Below are 22,500 nucleotides of genomic sequence, written 5' to 3'. Positions count from 1 at the left end.
GATATGGAAAAACATGGTTGTGTTTTGTCATACCTCAGGTAGAGGTATCTCAAAGATCTTTGGGCCTTTATCTGCTTGGAAGTGCAAGGAGGCAATTTCATAAAGGGGGGGAAAAGGTAGTGGTTGAGGTGGAGTGTAGCAGATGCATTTTTTGCCAGAAGAACCACATACCCTCCGTCAGACCACTGTGTCACGTTTGATTGAACACCCGCACCCCTTGCCCTCCTCTACACATGACAAACGCCTCCAATGACATCTGACACCATGGTCTTATGCTTGGGTACATAACTTCCTAGCATATATCCACCCACGGGTGCCTTTTGTGTCTTATGAACAATGAAAATAACTGCTTCCGTCCAGTTTATAGTTGAGACTGTTAGACAACAAATTTTGCCCAATGTAGGCTATGATCAATTTGATACAAGGTGTGGGGGAGTTTACAGAGTGTGCAAGATTTCTGAATTTCATCATCATGTATAATCTTCTTTTGGTGGCTCTGTAAATGCTTAACCCACGGTCAAGCAGAATAGTTTTCTTACCATAGAAATAGAATCTAGATATTTCTATAGTTCTTACACACACCACCACAACCCCACAGACCCACTCTGTGGTGACGAGACTCTCTTCATTCCCACGCTGCGAAAGAAGACAGGGTAAAAATGAGACCCGTAAGAACACAGCATAATATCCTATTTTTGAGAATGTCAATGTTAGAGGTACAGTATCTGCAATAAAAATGACATCTGCAGTTGTTTTTGGAACAATATGAAGTGTAAAAAAGTACTTGGACAACAAATCTTTACCATATATTCAACTTGAAAGACAGTGAAAAATAGGTTAACGATGTATATATCAGCTCCTACATCTTTCTACTCAATAGACCACAGATTCCCTTTGCTAGCTGAATCTATGAGAGCTGTCTCAAATTTGTGGCCTGCTGAAAATGCAAAAGTATCTCAGACACTTCATTGAGAAGTGGGGAGTATATGCTTTTTGCAGATGAGGCCTTAACATGAGATATTCTGTTATGACATGTTTCCATTCATGTGCTCCATTTAGCACTACTGAGTGTTTACCTCAGTTTACACTGATGAAAATGTTATCATCTCATATATCAATATACGTTTCCTATCTTGAAATGTTACTCCATATGGATATAATATGAAGCAGTGATACTAGATTTTGTGTTTCATTCTCTTTAAGTTCTTCATGGGGTGTCATGTGTTGGTTTGGTTGTCACATGGCCTCATTCCACTCATCATGCAATCAGGTTACCACTGGTAGCTACCATTTGACTTGGCCTACCTGACAAAATCCCCTTTTTATTTGAAGAAAACAATATTTGAAGTAAATTCAGACGACTTGAAAAAGCAGCAGTTACGGAACACATAATTACAAAGTTCCCAGAACAACAATCAGTGATTAGGGACGGTTGCTAGTAAAATGAAAGAGATGTGTATGATCAATCCTGAGTGTTCGTCAGCCCGCCTTATGGTTTCACTTCAGCTTCCTCTGTGGTGAGGGAAGGGGGTAGGCAGCTGAGGCCTCTGATAGCTTCTAGGTGAGTAGGACTATACTGTACACTAAATGTATCACTATGGAGCCAATTACTTCACAGGCCTATCCCAGCTAACAATTTTAGGGAGAGAGAACGTTTTTGAAATGTTACCTATAAAGTTTCCTTACTGTTTGTTTTTCCAGTTTTTCATTAGTTAGGGGAACATTCTATGTAATTTAACATAAACCTTCAGAGAACCTTTTTAGCATGTTTTTGTGCCTAAATTAGGATAACTTTCCCTAAATATCAAATAGATCTTATCTAGAACATGTACACAATGTCCTCATAGTATATAACATTAATGTTCAGTTTTCTGAGGGTTAGGATAATATTCCATCAATGCCATCAATTCAGGAGGCAGGCATTACTAAGGATTTACTTCCAGCTTTATGCAACGTCACATAAAGCCGGACATGTAAAACACCAATGATAGCGTCTTATTATTTTAACTCATTTTAATATGTACCACCTTAAAACCATCATCATATGTGCGCCTATGCCTTGCTTTATCTTTGTTTACAAACGGTAAACTAGCTACCCAGCTAACAATTCTAGGGAGAGAGACCATTTTTGGAATGTTACCTGTAATGTTCCCCTAATTCTGGAGTGTCCAGTTTTCCATTAGTTAGGGGAACATTCTATCTATGTTAGCAAAAACCTTCTGAGAACCTTTTTAGCATGTGTTTGGTGCTAAAGTTAGGATAACAGTCCCTTAATTTCAAACAGAAGTTATCTAGAATGTGGTAACAATGTTCTCAGAATATGCAACATTAATGTTCTAGTTGCATTTTATAGGACGTTGCAAGAACATTCACGTGTCCAGTTTTCTGAGGGTTAGTTACATAAACCATGTAGAATTAACATGTGTCTCTGATTAGGAATCACATCAGCTCTTGTCATTGCATTTCTATCTGTAATATTCCATCATAGTTCCACTAAACATACACAGAACATGGTTGCCATGATTTCAGAATATACAATATTAATGTTCTAGACACCTTCCATGAGAACGTTCCTGTTCATAAAACAATGTAGAACAAATATGTCTCTGATTAGTAATCACATCAGCTCTCGTCATTGCATTTCTATCTGTAACTGTCATGGGTGCTCCCTCTCCTGCCTCTAGGTCTCCAGGCTGCTCGTTATGGCGCACACATGTCACCATCGTTACGCGCACCTGCGCATCAACCAGACTCACCTGGACTCCATCACGTCCCTGATTACCTTCCCTATATATGTCACTCCCTTTGGTTCCTTCCCCAGGCATTATTGTTTATGTTCCTGTGTCAGTTCTGTGCGTTGGTCATGTTTCTTATTTTGTATAATGTTGTGTTTATTTATTAAAACACTCACTCCCTGAAATTGCTTCCCGACTCTCAGAGCACATCGTTACAGTAACAGTCCTAATGTATTGCCGAAACATGGCCCAAGTGGTAGCGTTACTTCTGATAGAAACATACCCAGAACATGGTTGTCATATTCTCAGAATATCAGATACAGTGCCTTGCAAAAGTATTCATCCCCTTTGGCGTTTTTCCTATTTTGTTGCCTTACAACCTGGAATTTAAATTGATTTTTATTTGGATTTCATGTAATGGACATACACAAAATAGTCAAAATTGGTTTAGTGAAATTAAAATAATTACTTGTTTCAAAAAATTCAAAAGAAATTTAAATGGAAAAGTGGTGTGTGCATATGTATTCACCCCCTTTGCTATGAAGGCCCTAAATAAGATCTGGTGCAACCAATTACCTTCAGAAGTCACATCATTAGTTAAATAAAGTCCACCGGTGTGCCATCTGTGTCACATGATCTGTCACATTATCTCTCTCTGAAAGGCCCCAGAGTCTGCAACACCACTGAGCAGGGGCACCACCAAGCACGCGGCACCATGAAGACCAAAGAGCTCTCCAACCAGGTCAGGGACAAAGTTGTGTAGAAGTACAGATCAGGGTTGGGTTATAAAAGAATATTGGACATTTGATCCCACAAGGCACCATTAAATCCATTATTAAAAAATGAAAAGAATATGGCACCACAACAAACCTGCCAAGAGAGGGCTGCCCACCAAAACTCACAGACCAGGCAAGGAGGGCATTAATCAGAGAGGCAACAAAGAGACCAAAGATAACCCTGAAGGAGATGGAAGTATCTGTCCATAGGACCACTTTAAGCCGTACACTCCACAGAGCTGGGCTTTACAGAAGAGTGGCCAGAAAAAAGCCATTGCTTTAAGAGAAAAATAAGCAAACATGTTTGGTGTTCACCAAAAGGCATGCGGGAGACTCCCCAAACATATGGAAGAAGGTACTCTGGTCAGATGAGACTAAAATTGAGCTTTTTTGGCCATTAAGGAAAATGTTATGTCTGGCACAAACCCAACACCTCTCATCATCCCGAGAACAACATCCCCACAGTGAAGCATGGTGGTGGCAACATCATGCTGTGGGGATGTTTTCCATAGGCAGGGACTGTGAAACTGGTCAGAATTGAAGGAATGATGGATGGCGCTAAATACAGGGAAATTCTTGAGGGAAACCTGTTTCAGTCTTCCAGAGATTTGAGACTGGCACGGAGGTTCACCTTCCAGCAGGACAATGACCCTAAGCATACTGCTAAAGCAACACTCGAGTGGTTTAAGGGGAAACATTTAAATGTCTTGGAATGGCGTAGTCAAAGCCCAAACCTCAATCCAATTGAGAATCTGTGGTATGACTTAAAGATTGCTGTACACCAGTGCAACCCATCCAACTTGAAGGAGCTGGATCAGTTTTGCCTTGAAGAATGGGCAAACATTCCAGTGGCTAGACGTACCAAGCTTATAGAGACATACCCCAAGAGACTTTCAGCTATAATTGCTGCAAAAGGTGGCTCTACAAAGTATTGACTTTGGGGGGCTGAATAGTTCTGCACAGAACTAAAACAGACAAATTACAACAGAATCACTTGTAATTGAATGGTATATATATATGGCATGTGGTGTGGGTTTCGAGATGATGGAGAGATACTCAGCTATATATCTCTAAGCTATACATTTCTAAGCTCTCCTGTTGGGCAAAAATTCTAGAGTCATTGGTGAATAGGCAACTACAATCTTTTTTAACTGTTAACAATACTCTTTCTAGCAATCAATCTGGCTTCAGACCTAAACACAGTACCACTAAGGCCACTGTATGTGTTGTAAATTATATTACTAATGCCCTAGATAATAGAAAGTACTGTGCCGCCTTGTTCACAGATTTGTCTGAAGCTTTGACACTGTAGACCATGCGATACTTTTGGATAAGCTGTTGTTAATAGGACTGGCCTGTCGTTGGTTTCCTGACTATCTAAAGGATAGAAGTCAGGCTGTTAGAGTCGACGGCATCAAGTCGGAGCCATTGAGGTTGGTTAAAGGGGTCCTACAAGGTTATATACTTGGTTCATTACTGTTCACTCTCTACATAAGCAATATCAGTGATGAGATAAGAATGTGTCAAATTCATTATATGCTGATGACACTGTCATGTACTCTATTGCTTCAACGGCTGACCAAGCATTATCACAATTGGAGACAGATTTTAAGATATTATAAGGGTGTTTTTTACAGCTGAAACTTATTTTAAATGCTAAGAAAACACATTTTATGATTTTTAATAGGTTCAAAAAGTTAGTTGAAAATACACTTGCATTTACGAGCTCAGATGGCTCTCGAATTAATCAGGTGTCTGCATATAAATACTTAGGGATATAGTTGGATGATAAACTGTCTTTTAAAATGCATGTTGACAAACTTTGTAAACGGCTAAAAATGGCTTCCTCTATAGAAACAGGACATGTTTGTCCTCTACAAATAGAAGACAAATTATGCAAGCTACTTTCATGTCTGTTATAGATTATGGGAATATTATCTACATGCATGCTACAGCATCCACACTTAAAACGCTGGATGCTACTTATCATTGCGCACTTAGGTTTATTACGGGTGCTAGCTACAGAACTCACCACTGTGTTTTATATCAAAATGTGGGTTGGGCTTCGCTGTCCATGAGACGAGAACAACATGCTCTCGTGTTTGTCTATAAAGCACTTCTGAATAAACTTCCTTCTTATTTATCATCACTCATCAACATTAGAATTAGAATTCCTAAAACCAGGTCTCAATCATGGATTACACTTGAGGCCAATGCGATTTCCATAGAGTTGGGTATGGCTGCCTTTTCCAGTTACGCTCCTTGCCTATGGAATAGCCTGCAGACTAAACTTAAACTTGAGACTCTTGTCCCCATTTCCCATTTTAAACATTTATTGGAGGATTTTATTTTTGTATTGCTTGTAACTGCTTCGTGTAATGCTTCGGTATTGTGCTGTTAGGGGAATAACCTGTGTGAACATTTTTTTGTGTTATCTGTGATCGTTTTGTTTGTCTTGTGTAGTTTCTTAATCATTGTACCTAAACTGTATATGTAAAAATGTATACGCAGGGCCCAGCTGTAAAAGGAACCTTGGTCTCAGTCTGTGTTCCTTGTTGAAATAAAGGTAGAATAATATAATTAATAAATAGGTAGTGGAAATGTGGTCATAATTTGTGCTCAAGGGGTAATCCTACAGTTTCCCATCTTTCAATGAGAAACTCGTTTTTATTAGATCTGTTAAGTGTGTTGTAACTGTTGCCAAGTAATGACATTAACATATATTGCTAAGAATGTGACAATAGGGTGACTCTCCTAGCGGGTCTCAAACACAGACCACCAGCACCAATGACGAAAGTCCTAACCACTGTCCCAATAAGGGATATCTCAAAGGTATGCGCTTAATGGGCCAGTATAGTTATGTCCTGTCCAGAACAAATCCTAACTCCTCCTCCCTAGGCACTTGTGTCGATCTGAAACTACTTGATAGGTATAAACAATAGGGTGCTCTTTGAAGTAAATCTCAGCTCTGTTAAAAGTAAACTAAGGGAAGTATTCTATTGATCATAGTGATTCAGGAGTATCATTAAAACAAGTTAATATGCCCCACCATCATTAGATGGTACAAAATACCTTAAATTGCTGAAATAGTCAATAAAATCAATGATAAGAGAATAGTAAGATTAACTGAAAATTTACACAGACATGGTTGCATAGCAGGAAGATTGGAGTAATGTGCACCAAGAGGTTGTGAGTTCAAATCCCAGGTGAGAACATGAATAATAACTATTGAACATGCACAATGTAATTATGTATGCCAAAGTGTGACAAATATGTAAGTAAAATAAACACTATCTTAAAAGCATTGTGTGTGAGCATTCTGAACCTTGCCAACAGAAAAAGAGCTGTGAATGGATCAGTGGTTCACCAATCAGGGCCTCGATTGGCTTGGCAACAAGATGTGATGTGTAATGGGCTTTTAGGGGGGCAAATGTTTTTTGCAACTTTCCCATGAAATGTTTCTAGAACATGAATATCTTCTGTAATGAGAACATGGCAACCATGTTCTGTGTATGTTTGGTGGGACGTTGATGGAATATTCTCCTAACCCTCCTAAGACTTTTAAGAGAATGTTCTCTAAAGTTGAGGGAACATTTGTTGTTAGCTGGGATGTCACTACATGTGTAGTATGTAAGATGAAATATATTTTTTTATACTTCTATCACATTTTGCATGGTTCTTCTGATTACATACTAGATGTATAGTTTAGGGCATTCTGAGTCATTTCACGAAAGCTGGTGGGTGAAAACAAAAAAAACGTGAACCAGCTATCAGCGTCTCAGTACAGAAACACTTGTCAACCGCAGGCCAGGCCAGGGTAGGCAGGCGCTGTCGGGAAGGCTCATTCTGTTGTCAGCTCCGCCTATGTGGTCATGCCACCAACCCCTGCAGAAGAGATCATCAGACTCCGCCTCCATCTGCAAACGATAGCGCATCCTCTTTTGTCTGCAGCTCACACGGACACACAGGCCTACAAGGTCTCATTGGTGGCTGAGGCTGCTATGAATGGTTTTGCCCTTATTTGGACATGTATACGCTTCTATCAGTATCTTGAAGGGGAATGTCTCAATTCAATCCATTGTTGGATTGTGTCTTTTTTATGTCTAGCTGAGGTTGTAACTTCTGGGTTATCTATCAAACTCATCTTATGGTATGAACACCTAATGAAAAAGTGAAGAAACAAGCTGGAAGATATTTCAATAGAGGCTCGGACATGATTTATGTCTGGGCCAAAGCTGCTATTCTACCCTCACTACTTAGGCTTACGGTTAACTTGGCAGCAAGAAGGGAGGGTCGATATTAAAGAAGGCGATAAAGGCAGCAAGGGCGATTCTGAACATTACAACAGCAGGACGCACGTGCACGTACATGCGCTGTTGCTCGTGACTCTGTTTCATAAGGGCTGATGAAACTTCCTCTTTTTAGCAGTATTCAGAACAGCTACAGAACTGAGAGAATGGGGGTTCTACTAAGTAAATGGAGGATATAATATCTTACCTAAACATTTTTGCTAGGAAATAAACTTCTAAACTAAATTTTACTTGAAACGAAACTTCAGACGAGTCACGTTAGCCATGGCTTGGACGTATAGACAGACAGTGGTTGGAGGATTGGAGGGCAGAAGTGGGGCAGCAGGGCTATCCAGTGGCAGGGTGGTTTGGTGTCGACACATGACTAAATGAAACTGGGGTTACATCCCAAATGGCACCCTATTCCCTATATAGTGCACAACTTTTGATCAGAGCCTATGGGTCCAAGTCAAAAGTTGTGCACTACATAGACAATACGGTGTCAATTGAGGCACATCGTGTGAGAGGACCAGGGAGAGCAGGGGCAGGGAGGCATGGAGGGGAAATGGCTGCCGGCCCAGATAAGGTCTATCTCGCTAGGGAAAGTGTGGGTCTTTGAAAGCCCCCCGCCTTGTGTTCATCAAACAGACAGGCACTGATCACTTCCCTTCTGGCACTCACACAGACGCCTCACAACTGGCAGCCAGGGTCCTTGTTATAGTACCCATACCATACACATACATATATGGTCTATATTCCGACTGACACATATGACCTCCATTTCGCAACATATTTGCCATTGTCAAATAAAAACGTATTGATACAAAGTTCTAGGTTTTCCGTGTCTGATGTACAGTCTGTATTTGTTTGTCATTATATGATATTGATCTTTCATGAATTATTAATCCTTTGGACATCTGGTTAATTCTAAAACATCACTTGACATAAAAAATGATTGTGGCTGAAGATTAAAACAGATATTCTCATCTCACAATCTCAGTGTTCTTGAAACCGATCAATGTGCTGTAGGCAGGTCAGTCTGGCATGTAAGCAGCACAAGAGAGACTAGTTTTCAGAAAGGCCGTTGTTTTTTCTTTCAGCAGCACAAGGGAACTATAGCTGTGTTCGAGTACTCATCCTAATCGCGCTAACCATACTATTTGTGACGGAAATTGAGTATGTAGTATGCTTATTGGTCATAGTATGGATATACAGTGGGCTCCAAAATTACTGGCACCCCTGACTGGCAATGCACAAACAATACTTAAAAGAATATACAATATAATTATAGAGAAACTCAAAATACCAACATGTGAGAAATACTGTACTTTATTAATGTTTCAATGGAACCCACCAAAATCATACAATTATTTAATACAAAATACATACAAAATACAAAAAATACAAAATTCACCAAAATCAAGGTTTCATAATTATTGGCACTCCTCATTTAGTACTTAATGCCACCACCTGTGGCAGGGATAACAGCATGGTCTTTTCCTGTATTGTTTGACACATTTAAGGAACACATTTGGAGGGATTTTGGACCATTCCTCTCTGCAGATCCTTTCAAGATCCTTCACATTCTTGGGTTTGCGCTTATCAACTGCCCTCTTCAACTCAGCCCACAGGTTTTTGATTGGATTGAGGTCCGGTGACTGAGATGGCCATGGCGGGAACATTTATTTTGTTGTCACAGAACCATTTCTGTGTGGATCTTGAGATCTGTTTTGGGTCAATGTCTTATTGGAAAGTCCACATACGGCCAAGTCCCAGCCTTCTGGCAGAGGCAACCAGATTGTCAGCCAAAATTGCCTGATACTTGGTGGAATTCATTATGCCATCAATCTTAACCAGTGCCTCTGGACCTCTGGAATTAAAACAGCCCCAAAACATCACTGACCCACCACCATATTTCTCCGTGGGTATGAGGTGCCTCTCCTTGTATGCATCTCGGTTTCGACGCCAAACATGTCGATGCTATATCTGACCAAAACATTCAATTTTGGTCTCATCTGACCAAAGCACCTTCTTCAAATCATAATTTAAATGATGTTTGGCAAACTCCAAGCGCTTGCGTCTGTGTCTTGGGGTCATTAAGGGCTTTCTTCTGGCAACCCTTCCAAAGAGCCTGTGGTTGTGGAGGTGGTGTCTGATGGTGCTTTTTAAAACCTGGTGACCTTAAGACGCCACCAAGGCCTACAATTCTTTCACAGTGATTCTTGGGAATTTTGTTGCTTCTCTCACGATCCTCCTCCCTATCCTGGGGGGCAAAATGCATTTGCGTCCTCTACCCGTGAGGATTTCAACTGTTCCATATCTTTCTAATTTTTTAATAATTTCCCTGACAGTGCTCAGTCATATATTCAATCGTTTGTGGATCTTCTTGTAGCCATTACCAGATTTATGAAGGTCTACAACCATCTGCCCCTTTTGAACTGCCAGTTCTTTTCTTTTCTTCATGGTGTTGGATGACAAAAGGATATTGCATGCGTGTTACCCCTCATTTTTATACCCTAGTGAAAAAAGAAGTGATGTAATGGCTCAATATACAGTAGTTCCTTAACACTTAGATAAACTTAAATAAATTGAATATAATTCCTGGTTTAATTTTGGTAGATTTTATATACAATAATATTTAAGGGTGCCAATAATTGTGAAACCTTGATTTGGAGGGCAATGATTTTTATTTAAATCAATAAATTATTTTGGTGGGTTCCATTGAAACATTAATAAAGTACAGTATTTTTCACATGTTGGTATTTTGAGTTTATCTCTATAATTATATTGTTTATATTTTTTTAAGTATTGTTTGTGCATTGCCAGTCAGGGGTTCCAGTAATTTTCGAGCCCACTGTAGGTAGTATGCAAAAAGTTCCCAGATGACGTACTACATTCGCCAAAATACGAAGTTTACAAGCAGTGGACACAATTTCTGTGATTTAGGGCCCATAATGCAATTCTACAGAAAATGGGCTTGGCTTCACAATGTTTTATGATTTGAAGAAAATGGCGGAAAATATGCATTTGAAGTTCATCAAGAGCGTATATATATTCATTGCTTTATCTAATTATGACGAATGTTAAGAAAATGTTAGCAATGTAATAAAGTAATGACATTCCAAATAAGTTACGCTACACATTATGTTGGCTGACAATTCTTTGGCTATGCTATCATCATGAACCGCACAGTATATCATTACAGCAGTAGCCAGCTACCTCACGTTGGTTGGCTACTAATACATTGAACTTGCCAGTATATTAACTATATGCTATCTCACTAACTATCCAACGTTTATTGACTTGATTGTTCACGCCATTCTTAGCTAAGTGGTATAGTTGCTGTGCGTTCTCAATGGACATAAATTCACTCTGGCTATCTACTCTGATTTCAGAGCAGTCTCGTCTGAGTGTGCCAGAGCGCAGATTAAATGATGAATTTACGAATGCTCAACACCTGTTGAATATGACCAATATGTCCGGTGTTCGGCAAAAAAGCGCAATTAAATTGTTTCCAGCAGCACAGTTACAGTCACCAACGCTCTGGATAACATGATAACAGCCTAACCAGCTCTGCTAGGGCGAGTAAAATTATCAGAGTGAGGTGGTCTCTCATTTGTGGCTGGAGGTGTCTAGCCAGTTTGCTTATGTGCTTGACTGCCGTTGTGATGGTCAGAATGCTCGGATCAACCCTACTCCTTGGCCAGAGCGTCCAGTGTGCGCTCGAAACACTCCGAGAGGGAAACGCTCTGAATTTAAGAATGGACATCTGACAACACTCTGAATTTATGAACTCCCAGAGCGCACTCTGGCACTCCAGATGGAATTTACAAACACACCCGAAGTCATAAAATGTCTATCTAGTCATTTGTTATGCTAACCAGCTAGCAAGAGTTGGCATAGCAACAGCATCAACTTGCGATAGACAGATGTAGCGCTGGTATGCTCAACTGAAAGGATACCGTTTGTTTACAGTATACTAAAATTAACTAATAGTATATAGCATGTAGTATATACTCATTAAGTATGTAGTATACAGTATGTTGGTATGGGTATTTGAACATAGCTCATGTCAACCGCATTATGATTTTCCGTGTCATTACGACAACGCCACCTTTTTGGATAACTTGCCAGACTCCTTTCATCCTCTTATCTTATTACATGTATAGTGGGTGCCAAAATAATTGGGTCCCTTGATAAAGATGAGCAAAAAGACTATATAAAATAAATAATATTCTAAGCTATATCGTATGCTCAAACTTTTTTAACATTATATTATTTTATACTAATACAATTGCTCAGAGAAAGAGATTTTGTTTAACAAGTAATAATGTTATTTTATTTTTAAGATAGGGGTCAAAATTATTGTAAAAATAACGACACTGACTCTATTTCTGAAATGTTTTATGAGATGGGAGAACACATTGGGAGGGATTTGTAATTGTATTTATTATGGATCCCCATTAGCTGCTGCCAAAGTGGCAGCTACTCTTCCTGGGGTCCAACAAAATTAAGGCAGTTTATACAATTTTAAAAACATTACAATACATTCACAGATTTCACAACACACTGTGTGCCCTCAGGCCCCTACTCCACCACTACCACATATCTACAGTACTAAATCCATATGTACAGTGGCTTGCGAAAGTATTCACCCCCTTGGCATTTTTTCTATTTTGTTGCCTTACAACCTGGAATTAAAATAGATTTTTGGTGTATTTGTATCATTTGATTTACACAACATGCCTACCACTTTGAAGATGCAAAACATGTATTCTTGTGAAACAAACAAGAAATAAGACATGCTGTTCTATAAGGTGTTTTTTTATCTGGTTTTAAATCTAATTTTACTGCTTGTGTCAGTTACTTGATGTGGAATAGAGTTCCATGTAGTCATGGCTCTATGTAGTACTGTGTGCCTCCCATAGTCTGTTCTGGACATGGGGAATGTGAAGAGACCTCTTGTGGCATGTCTTGTGGGGTATGCATGGGTGTCCGAGCTGTGTGCCAGTAATTTAGACAGACAGCTCGGTGCATTCATTCAATGTCAATACCTATCATAAATAAAAGTAGTGATGAAGTCAATATCTCCTCCACTTTCTGCCAGGAGAGATTGACATGCATATTATTAATATTAGCTCTCTATGTACATCCAAGGGCCAGCTATGCAGCCCTGTTTTGAGCCAATTGCAATTTTCTTAAGTTCTTTTTTGTGGCACTTGACCACACAACTGAATAGTAGTCAAGGTGCAACTTGGGCCTGTAGGGCCTGCCTTGTTGATAGTGTTCTTAAGAAGGCAGACCATTGCTTTATTATAGACAGACTTCTCCCCAACGGCAGCTACTACTGCATCAACATGTTTTGATCTTGACAGTTTACAATCTAGGGTTACTCCAAGCAGTTTAGTCATCTCAACTTGCTCAATTAACACATGGTTCTGGATCATAGGTGTTTTTGATATTGTTAAATTCTGAGTTTCTGTTTTAGCCATTTATCAGTTTACCATTTTTCTTGGAACCTAAGGGTTAACTTGTGTTTGATCATGTTCACCTTGCATCTTAACTCCTTAAAGGTGAGGTTTAGTTGAGATTTAGAGTTTAATGAGTGTTTTGTTCCAAATACAATGCTTTTATTTTTAGAAATATTTAGGTCTAACTTATTCCTTCTAACTTTGAAACTAACTGTAGCTCTTTGATGACTGTTGCAGTAATTTCAGTCGCTGTAGTAGCTGACGTGTATAGTGTTGAGTCATCTGCATACATAGACACTCTGGCTTTACTCAAAGTCAGTGGCATGTTGTTTGTAAAAAAAATAAGAAAAAAGCAAGGGGCCTAAACAGCTACCCTGGGGAATTCCTGATTCAAACTGGATTATAATTGAGAGGCTTTCATTAAAGAACACCCTTTGTGTTCTGTAAGACAAGTAACTCTCTATCTACATTATAGCAGGTGGTGTAAAGCCATGACACATATGTTTTTCCAGCAGCAGACTATGATCGATAATGTCAAAAGCTGCATTGAAGGCTAAAAAGACAGCCCCCACAATCATTATATCATCAATTTCTCTCAGCCAAATGAAATTCTGTTGTCAATTTGTTTACTGTGAAATAGCATTGTGTCTGGTCAAACACCATTTTTCCCAGAAGTTTACTAAGGGTTGGTAACAGGCTGATTGGTCGGCTATTGAGCCAGTAAAGGGGGCTTTACTATTCTTAGGTAGCGCAATGACTAGCATCCCTCCAGGCCTGAGGGCACACGCTCTCTAGTAGGCTTAAATTGAAGATGTTGCAAATAGGAGTGACAATATTGTCTGCTATTATCCTCAGTAATTTTCCATCCAAATTGTCAGACCCTGGTGGCTTGTCATTGTTGGTAGACAACTATCTTTTTTTCATCTCTTCCACACTGATTTTACGGAATTCAAAAGTAAAATTCTTGTCTTTCATAATTTGGTCCGGTATACTTGGATGTGTAGTGTCAGCGTTTGTTGCTGGCATGTCATTCCTAAGTTTGCTTACAGTTGAAGTCGGAAGTTTGCATACACCTTAGCCAAATACATTTAAACTCAGTTTTTCACAATTTCCGACATTTAATCCAAGTAAAAAGTAAAAAGTCCCTGTCTTAGGTCAGTTAGGATCACCACTTCATTTTAAGAATGTGAAATGTCAGAATAAGAGTAGAGAGAATGATTTATTTCAGCTTTTATTTCTTTCATCACATTCCCAGTGGGTCAGAAGTTTACATACACTCAATTAGTATTTGGTAGCATTGCTTTTAAATTGTTTAACTTGGGTCAAACGTTTTGGGTAGCCTTCCACAAGCTTCCCACAATAAGTTGGGTGAATTTTGGCCCATTCCTCCTGACAGAGCTAGTGTAACTGAGTCAGGTTTGTAGGCCACCTTGCTCGCACACTCTTTTTCAGTTGTGCCCACAAATGTTCTATGGGATTGAGGTCAGGGATTTGTGATGGCCACTCCAATACCTTGACCTGTCCTTAAGCCATTTTGCCACAACTGTGGAAGTATGCTTGGGGTCATTAAATGGAAGACCCATTTGTGACCAAGCTTTAACTTCCTGACTGATGTCTTGAGATGTTGCTTCAATATATCCACATACTTTTTCCCTCATGATGCCATCTGTTTTGTGAAGTGCACCAGTTCCTCCTGCAGCAAAACACCCCCACAACATGATGCTGCCACCCCCATGCTTCACGGTGGGGATGGTGTTCTTCGGCTTGCAAGCTTCCCCCTTTTTCCTCCAAACATAAGGATGGTCATTATGGCCAAACAGTTCTATTTTTATTTCATCAGACCAGAGGACATTTCTCCAAAAAGTACGATCTTTGTCCCCATGTGCAGTTGCAAACCGTAGTCTTTTTTAATAGCGGTTTTGGAGCAGTGGCTTCTTCCTTGCTGAGCAGCCTTTCAGGTTATGGCGATATAGGACTCGTTTTACTGTGGATATAGATAATTTTGTACCTGTTTCCTCCAGCATCTTCACAAGGTCCTTTGCCGTTGTTCTGGGATTGATTTGCACTTTTCACACCAAAGTACGTTCATCTCTAGGAGACAGAACGCGTCTCCTTCTTGAGCGGTATGACGGCTGCATGGTCCCATGGTATACTTGCGTACTATTGTTTGTTCAGATGAACGTGGAACCTTCAGGCGTTTTCAAATTGCTCCCAATGATGAACCAGACTTGTGGAGGTCTACAATTTTGGCTGATTTCTTTTGATTTTCCCATGATATCAAGCAAAGAGGCACTGAGTTTGAAGGTAGGCTTTGAAATACATCCACAGCATGCACAAAGTAGATATCCTAACCAACTTGCCAAAGCTATAGTTTGTTAATTAACAAGACATTTGTGGAGTGGTTGAAAAACAAGTTATAATGACTCCAACCTAAGTGTATGTAAACTTCCGACTTCAACTGTATCTTGCCAATGAAAAAAAATCTTAGGCCATTCCCCCTTACAGAATCTTTCCAGATCCTTGATATCCTTCGCCTGCGCTTTTGGACTGCCCAATTCAATTAAAATCATAGGTTTTCAGTGGTGTTCCATTCCGGAAAATGTTGATTTTGTTTTCAATTATGCATTTTTTTTATGTCTGCTTGGGGTTATTGCCTTGCTGTAACATTAGTTATCTTGTTGTTATTAGTTGTTATTAGTCCAAAACCTTCAGCTCCATTCAACCCCTCTCATCCATCTCTTAACACCATCCATATTGGATTTCTATTTGCCATATATTTTTCAACTGTGCTGCGACGTTTCCCAAAAGCTCTGCACCTTCCTATTTTCATTGTTTCTACAGATTGTAAATTGAAAATGTTTTGCTAAAATTATTATTATAATATTGATCAATTGACTGTGACTTTTCAGATCACCCAGTAGTGCTATCTGTAGGGTTAGCTCCAGGTAAATATTACAATTATTCAGCCATTCCTGGACCTGTGACCAAAAACAAGCAACATATGGGCAGTACCAAAACAAATGATCTAATGATTCTGCCTCTTCACAACAAAATCTGCAGAGCTGGGAAGGCTGTATCCCCCATAGAAATACAATTATATTGGTTGCAAGAATTTTGTATAATTTAAATTGAAAAATTCAAAGTCTTGAATCCGTCGGCATTTTGCATATCAGTTCATATACCATGTGGCATGGAATCGGTACTCAAAAATATCTTCCCAAATATGTTGCAATCTATATAGCACGGCTGTCAATTGTTTGGTCCTCAAATGAAACCGGTATACATTTTTATTTATCACAATTTTCTTTAACCAATTATGGTCTTTAATGCAAGGATGACAACCAGTTCCTTACTTTTTCCCCCTTCCATTTTCCTCTTCCATTTTGGCGGTAATGCTGCAATTAGTTGGTTGTAATTTCAGGTAGAGCAGACATTTCCATATGTTTTTGTTAGCTGTATATGTATCCTTCTTTCGATGCAAAACCCACCACCGGTGTACGTGGCCAAAGAGCTCTATTTTCATGTATCCAACAAATGTAAACACCTGGAGTTTGCTAAACGGCATAGGCACTTGGATTGGAGCTCTTTGGCCATGCACACCAGTGGTGGGTTTTCAAATCATATGTTATTTGTCACATGCTTTGTAAACAACAGGTGTAGACTAACAGTGAAATTCTTACTTACAGGTCATTTTCCAACAATGCAGAGTTAAAGATTAAGATACATTTTTTAATAAAATAGAAATGGTGAATAAATGCGTGTGTCTGTGTGTGTGTGTGTGTGTGTGTGTGTGTGTGTGTGTGTGTGTGTGTGTGTGTGTGTGTGTGTGTGTGTGTGACGTCAGAATGCATGTGTGTGTGTGTGTGTGTGTGTGGTAAGTGTGTGTTATGTGTGTGTGGGCATAAGTAGTGTGTGTGTGTGTGTGTGTGTGTTGGGGTGTCAGTGTAATTATGTGTGTGTGTTTGGGTAGAGTTCAATGTGTGTGCATAGAGTCAGTGCACAACACAAGAGTTCGTGCTTGTTCAGCAGTCTTCTGGCTTGGGGGTAGAAGCTGTTCAGGGTCCTGTTGGTTCTAGACTTGGTGCACTGGTAACGCTTGCTGTACGGTAGCAAAGAGAACAGTCTATACCTTGGCTGGAGTCTTTGACAATTTTTAGAGTCGTCCTCTGACACCACCTGGTATAGAGGTCCTGAATGGCAGGGAGCTCGGGCTCTAGTGATGTACTGGGCCGAACTCACTATCCTCTGTAGCGCCTTGTGGTCGGGTGCCTTGCAGTTGCCGTACCAAATGGTGATGCAGCCAGTCAAGATGCTCTCAATGGTGCAGCTGTAGAACTGTTTAAGGGCATCTCTTTGGCTTGTTGGGCATCCTCTCATACTGTTATGAGGTTCTACTGGCAAGACGTCACTGCACCTTCATTGGCGCATACTGTCCTCAGTGTCGGGACCTCTGAGGGTTGAAACGTTGAGACTACCTGGCATCGGAGCACATGTTTGCGATACAGGAGTTGCGCATATCCCACATGTGAGATATCAAAACAAATAATATCAGAGAACCTGGGTTACGCAAGTAACCTTACATTTCAACACCCACTGTCATATCCATTCATCTCTTCCAACTCCATAGGTCCCCCTTCTCCCATCCATTATCATTCCATCTCCTAGGTTGTCATAATTATAAACCACTCTCCCACGGCTGTACTGGTGAGAGTGTTCTTACATCGTAGGGTCGAAGAGGGAATTGAAACCTCTCTGGCCTTTCAGCTGTGAATAGCAACGGTGGTGAAGTCCCTCAAACAAACTGTAGAGTGGAAAATAAAACTTAACTCTTATTGTGTAGAGCTCAGCTCCACCTGATAAAGTACAAAGGCCTAACTTGATCCGAATTTGACTGGCAAGCATTCATTGGTTTGGAAATGTGTACGCCCAAATCAAAACATACATGATAAAATAGTAGTGATCAAGTCTGATTGCATTGGCACAAAACTGATTCACAAGCTGATTTCCTCCCTGTGCCTTCTATACAAAGTTGAATGTCAAGGCCTTTCAAAACTGTTAACTTAAATGAAAATGAATGAACATATTTTCTGCAAGCATTTAAAAGAGTGTATTTTCTAATGTGCACATTTCTGGTGCTTTGCTGTGGTGCAGGCAGCCCTCCCCCACTTCCTCCATCTCTCTCTGAGCTGAGCTGTGGGTTGCTTAGACATGAAAATATCTCGCTATGAAGCCAGCAAGAACAATGTGGGTAAGAAGTCGCTTTAGATATACCATAGTGAGCCTTTCTACAAAGGTCGTCAGGGCAAAGGGGAGGAGCTATGTTATGCTACTTTATAGCATAATCCAATCCATATAGTTTAATCTTACCTATGAGAATGCCTATATACAGCCTATATACAGTATAAACATACTATAAACATGCAAATACAGTATTTCCTGTTTTCAAGAAAAGGAAAACGAAAGCTACTGAGAGTGACATACAGTATGTGTGAAGACTACAGTGCAGGTGTAGGCCTCGCACAGGAAATAACATGTTTTTTTCCCCAACAGGTACTTCCTGAAATAGTATTATCAGACAGTTGCACAATACCCATGCAGGTAAAGTCACTGAGCAATGAATTAAAATAAATAATGCCATGTAGTGTGCTGTGGTATGTTGAGTTATTTTTTACATTTAGCATCCCTACGTCAAGGGAAATATAGTATTCTTTCTAACAAATACTGTATATCTACATATATTTCAGGATGTTGTGTATCCCTTGAAATAATGTGAATTAATGTAAACATGACAGTTTTGAAAGCATAGGTTGTCCAATAAAAGTGGTCTCTTGGCACAACTTACCCCGGGTATGGGGTAAATAGAGCATAGGGACAGGGTAAGTTGAGCCGCCTTTCTGCATTTGAGGCTACTAAGCCCATGAAACTGCCCTGTGAGATTATTGATATGTTTAGCAAGCTCAGACTCCATGTCATCAGACAAGAGCGTGTGTGCCTCTATCTAGCCTCTTTGTCGAACAGGTACATGTTTGGTTTATTTTTTGTCATTGTACCTCTTCAGTGTCATTTCGATCAATGTTTTCATCCCTTGCTGCTGCTTGAATGGACTTCTTCCCTCCTCTCACTTCCTTGGCTGCTCTTTCAAGAACCTCAAAGTGGGCAAGACCTCTGCTTGTTTGACATTTGTATACACAAGGCATGATTGTGTCTGCTCTGTGACAGTAAAAATGCACTATCTTGAGTTCATCTGCATGACAAATTGCAAAAATACTATACATTTTATGCATAAAATTGACAATGTAATCATCATTTGTATGGGGTATATTGAGCCATTGGACCAACTTTCCCCTGGCTAAATGGCACAATTTCCCCCAGAGCAACCATTTTTACTGTATTAGCCCACACAGCTACGAAGATGCACTTTCACGCTAGGTTTAGGATGTCATATTGTAGCTTATAGAGAACCTAACTGATGTATAAAACAGTATTTAAATGATCTACTTTGGTTTAGATACAAGCATCAGGAAAACTTTAACACAATAAATGCATTTGACTTGTGAAAATCTTGTCTACCACTTTTTCCATGTGTTTTTTTCCTTCACAGACTCCATGAAATGATGACCTCTTCCTAAATTTTTGGTCACATGATTAATTTTATGGAGAGTTTTCTAGAAACAAGGGGTGGCTCAACTAACCCTTTGGCATGACTTATTCAACCTCCACTGGTAAAACCAATAGACTTCTTTCACCTGACTGATCTCATCTGATATTCTTGTAACTATAACTAAGTTCTATAAAATGAACTAGATGTGATATTGGTGAAGAGACATACGCACACACTCATCATGAACACTATTGTAGTTTATCTCTCTTCCAATTGATTCTCATCATTGAATTTTTTGTCAGTTTCTCTTTTCATTTCGCAACTTGACAATAGAAAGCAGTCTAGATTACAGATGAGAGCATGGTTTCAAAAGCCAATGGAAGAGAGAAAGAAGGAGATAAGAGGGGATAACCGTGGTTTTACACGAAAAGGAACACGAGGTTGTAAAATTATTGGGGTGACAGTAGATGTGATTAGGGGGCTAAAGTCCTGAGAGGGCCCTCAGTTTCCTAGTTGGTATATCAGTACGTTTACTTCATAAATTATTGTGTTTATGCACTAAAACCGTCTATTTTGACATGTATTGGCTCGTTGACTTCCCTCCTTTGGCCTAATTTCCTACCAAGAAAGATGATCGAAGAAAGTTCTGAGGATAAAGTTGGATATGGGGCTGTGAGAGATTAGGTCTTAACTAACCAAGGTGGATTCTGGATTCAAAATGCTTTGATCAACTAAAATCAACTAATACATGTAGATTAGAGGATGATGTGTCTGTTGTGTGTTTCTTCGTATGCCTGATAGGCATTGTAAACTGCATCTGCAAGAGCGAAAGAGAGACGGAAGGAGAACAAGCGAGACGGAAGGAGAAGGAGAGAACGCCTGTGACTGTTAGACCTCTTCCTGTGGTTTGTACCACGTGGGCGGAGAGGTTTAAAAAGGAGACAACTTCTTCTTCATCATCCACTTCTTCTAGGGAGGGGAGAAGACACCACCTAGACCGCTGGACAAGCTCTTCACTTTTTGTAGAGACAAAGGGGTCTTCACTCAGGTACAGTATGAACATATTGTATTAGGTAAAAAATTATGTTATTTCGTTATGAGAAGGAATAGAAATGGTCAAATTTAGGTAAGGAGAGATCATTCTAATGGGGGCCATTGTTACTAGTCCATTCACTCTCTACGACGCTAACATTTCTGAATGTGTACAGTTGATCAATGTGTGGGGGAAAAATGTATATAGTAATAGTGTGAAATCTTCATTCATTAATTTAAAAAGAAGAAACCATACCAAATGTTCACTGTAAAACAGAAATGGGGATAAATTCGGGACATTTTTGAGTTTTGTATTGTCTTTAGATTTTAAGTGAATAAAAAGTAGTTTACTATAACCAACAATCATATTTGCTGTAACATTGTTAGGAGAATCATTTTTACTTCACCTGTCTTCAGAGGGGAAAAAAGCGCAAAGACAAAATGGCTTCCACCAGATAATGCCTCAATAGACTGATCTTAGCTGAGTACAATGGCGTTGGTATGTTGTCTGAACAGAACAATGCCATTGTACTGATCTAAGTTAGAGAAACTAACTCTGGGCACAGTTTGAGGGAAGGGGAGGTGTTGTCTTTTCCCCTTCATTTCTACTGCCTTTGATCAATGCTAAAACCTGTGCATTTTATTCTCTCTCAAATATGTGAAACTAACTGCATCATTCCTCATAACTATACAATTGTACATGACCATAAGAAGCTCTATAGTAATATTAAAAAAAATCTATGACGCTTGTACGTTTCTGTAATTGAAATCTAAATATTTTATTTTATGAGGTGTCTATGGCTGTAAGTTGTTACAGTATGTCTGATATTTGTTTCAAACATTGTTCCCCCTGCTGCTGTCTTGGTTGGACCAGGGCTCTCTTGAAAAATGTAGTTTATCTCAATGAGAGGAACCTGGATAAATAAATGGGCACCAGTGTTGAGGCAGGTGCAGGAGAAGAAGCGAAAGAAGCGGGAAAGGAAGACATTGGAGGAAGTACAGTGCAGTCATCCATAAAGTAGAAAGCACTACTAAACTCCTCACCAAAGTGTAGTGTTTCCTACTTTATGGATGAGTGTACTGTTGGCTACGGTGACAAAGACATAGCAACCAAAATGGCGCCTGAAGAGAGAGACTGTTCACATACAGGAAATGAGAAAAAGAGGAACCCACTTTTTTCACATAGTGGTGGTGTGCGCAACTCAGAGTGTCACCCCCTACAGTTCACATGGGCTGTGCACCCACCCAACACTGAACAAAGCTGGAAATACCTCATGCGTCTCCTTAAAAAAATGTGAGGCACTGAATGCGTTTTCGTATTACAATTCTGAACATTAAATGTTTTAAATGTCTCAAACTGTATAGATAGACTCATTTCCGTTGAACTGTAAATGGTCTGGTCCTTTAAAGAGGTCTTATCATCCTATGTTGTATCATTCTATGCTTTTGATTTAGAAATGTATGATGCATATTGATAAGTCTGTATTGGTAAGGGGATTGCAAAATTTGTGCTCAATAAAGAATGAAATAAAATGTGCATTTTTTTGTATTTTCTATAACTATACTTTCATTTTGCATTTTTAACACCAAGTCAAA

The 22,500-nt window shown here is 39.5% G+C and overlaps 1 long non-coding RNA gene across 1 annotated transcript; it reads left to right on the top strand.

Annotated features, from left to right (window-relative positions):
• The first annotated feature begins 20,845 nt into the window (after positions 1–20,845).
• Positions 20,846–22,441, top strand: LOC129868946 (uncharacterized). The gene is made up of 2 exons (XR_008761840.1): positions 20,846–20,920; positions 21,779–22,441. It is a non-coding gene; the product is annotated as an uncharacterized LOC129868946 (long non-coding RNA).
• The last annotated feature ends 59 nt before the right edge of the window (positions 22,442–22,500 follow it).

The sequence above is a fragment of the Salvelinus fontinalis genome, chromosome 2 (genome assembly GCF_029448725.1).
Source record: "Salvelinus fontinalis isolate EN_2023a chromosome 2, ASM2944872v1, whole genome shotgun sequence".
Taxonomy (NCBI): Eukaryota; Metazoa; Chordata; class Actinopteri; order Salmoniformes; family Salmonidae; genus Salvelinus; species Salvelinus fontinalis.
The sequence above is the reverse complement of the archived record's forward strand: the minus strand, read 5'-3'. Positions and strand labels throughout refer to the sequence as shown.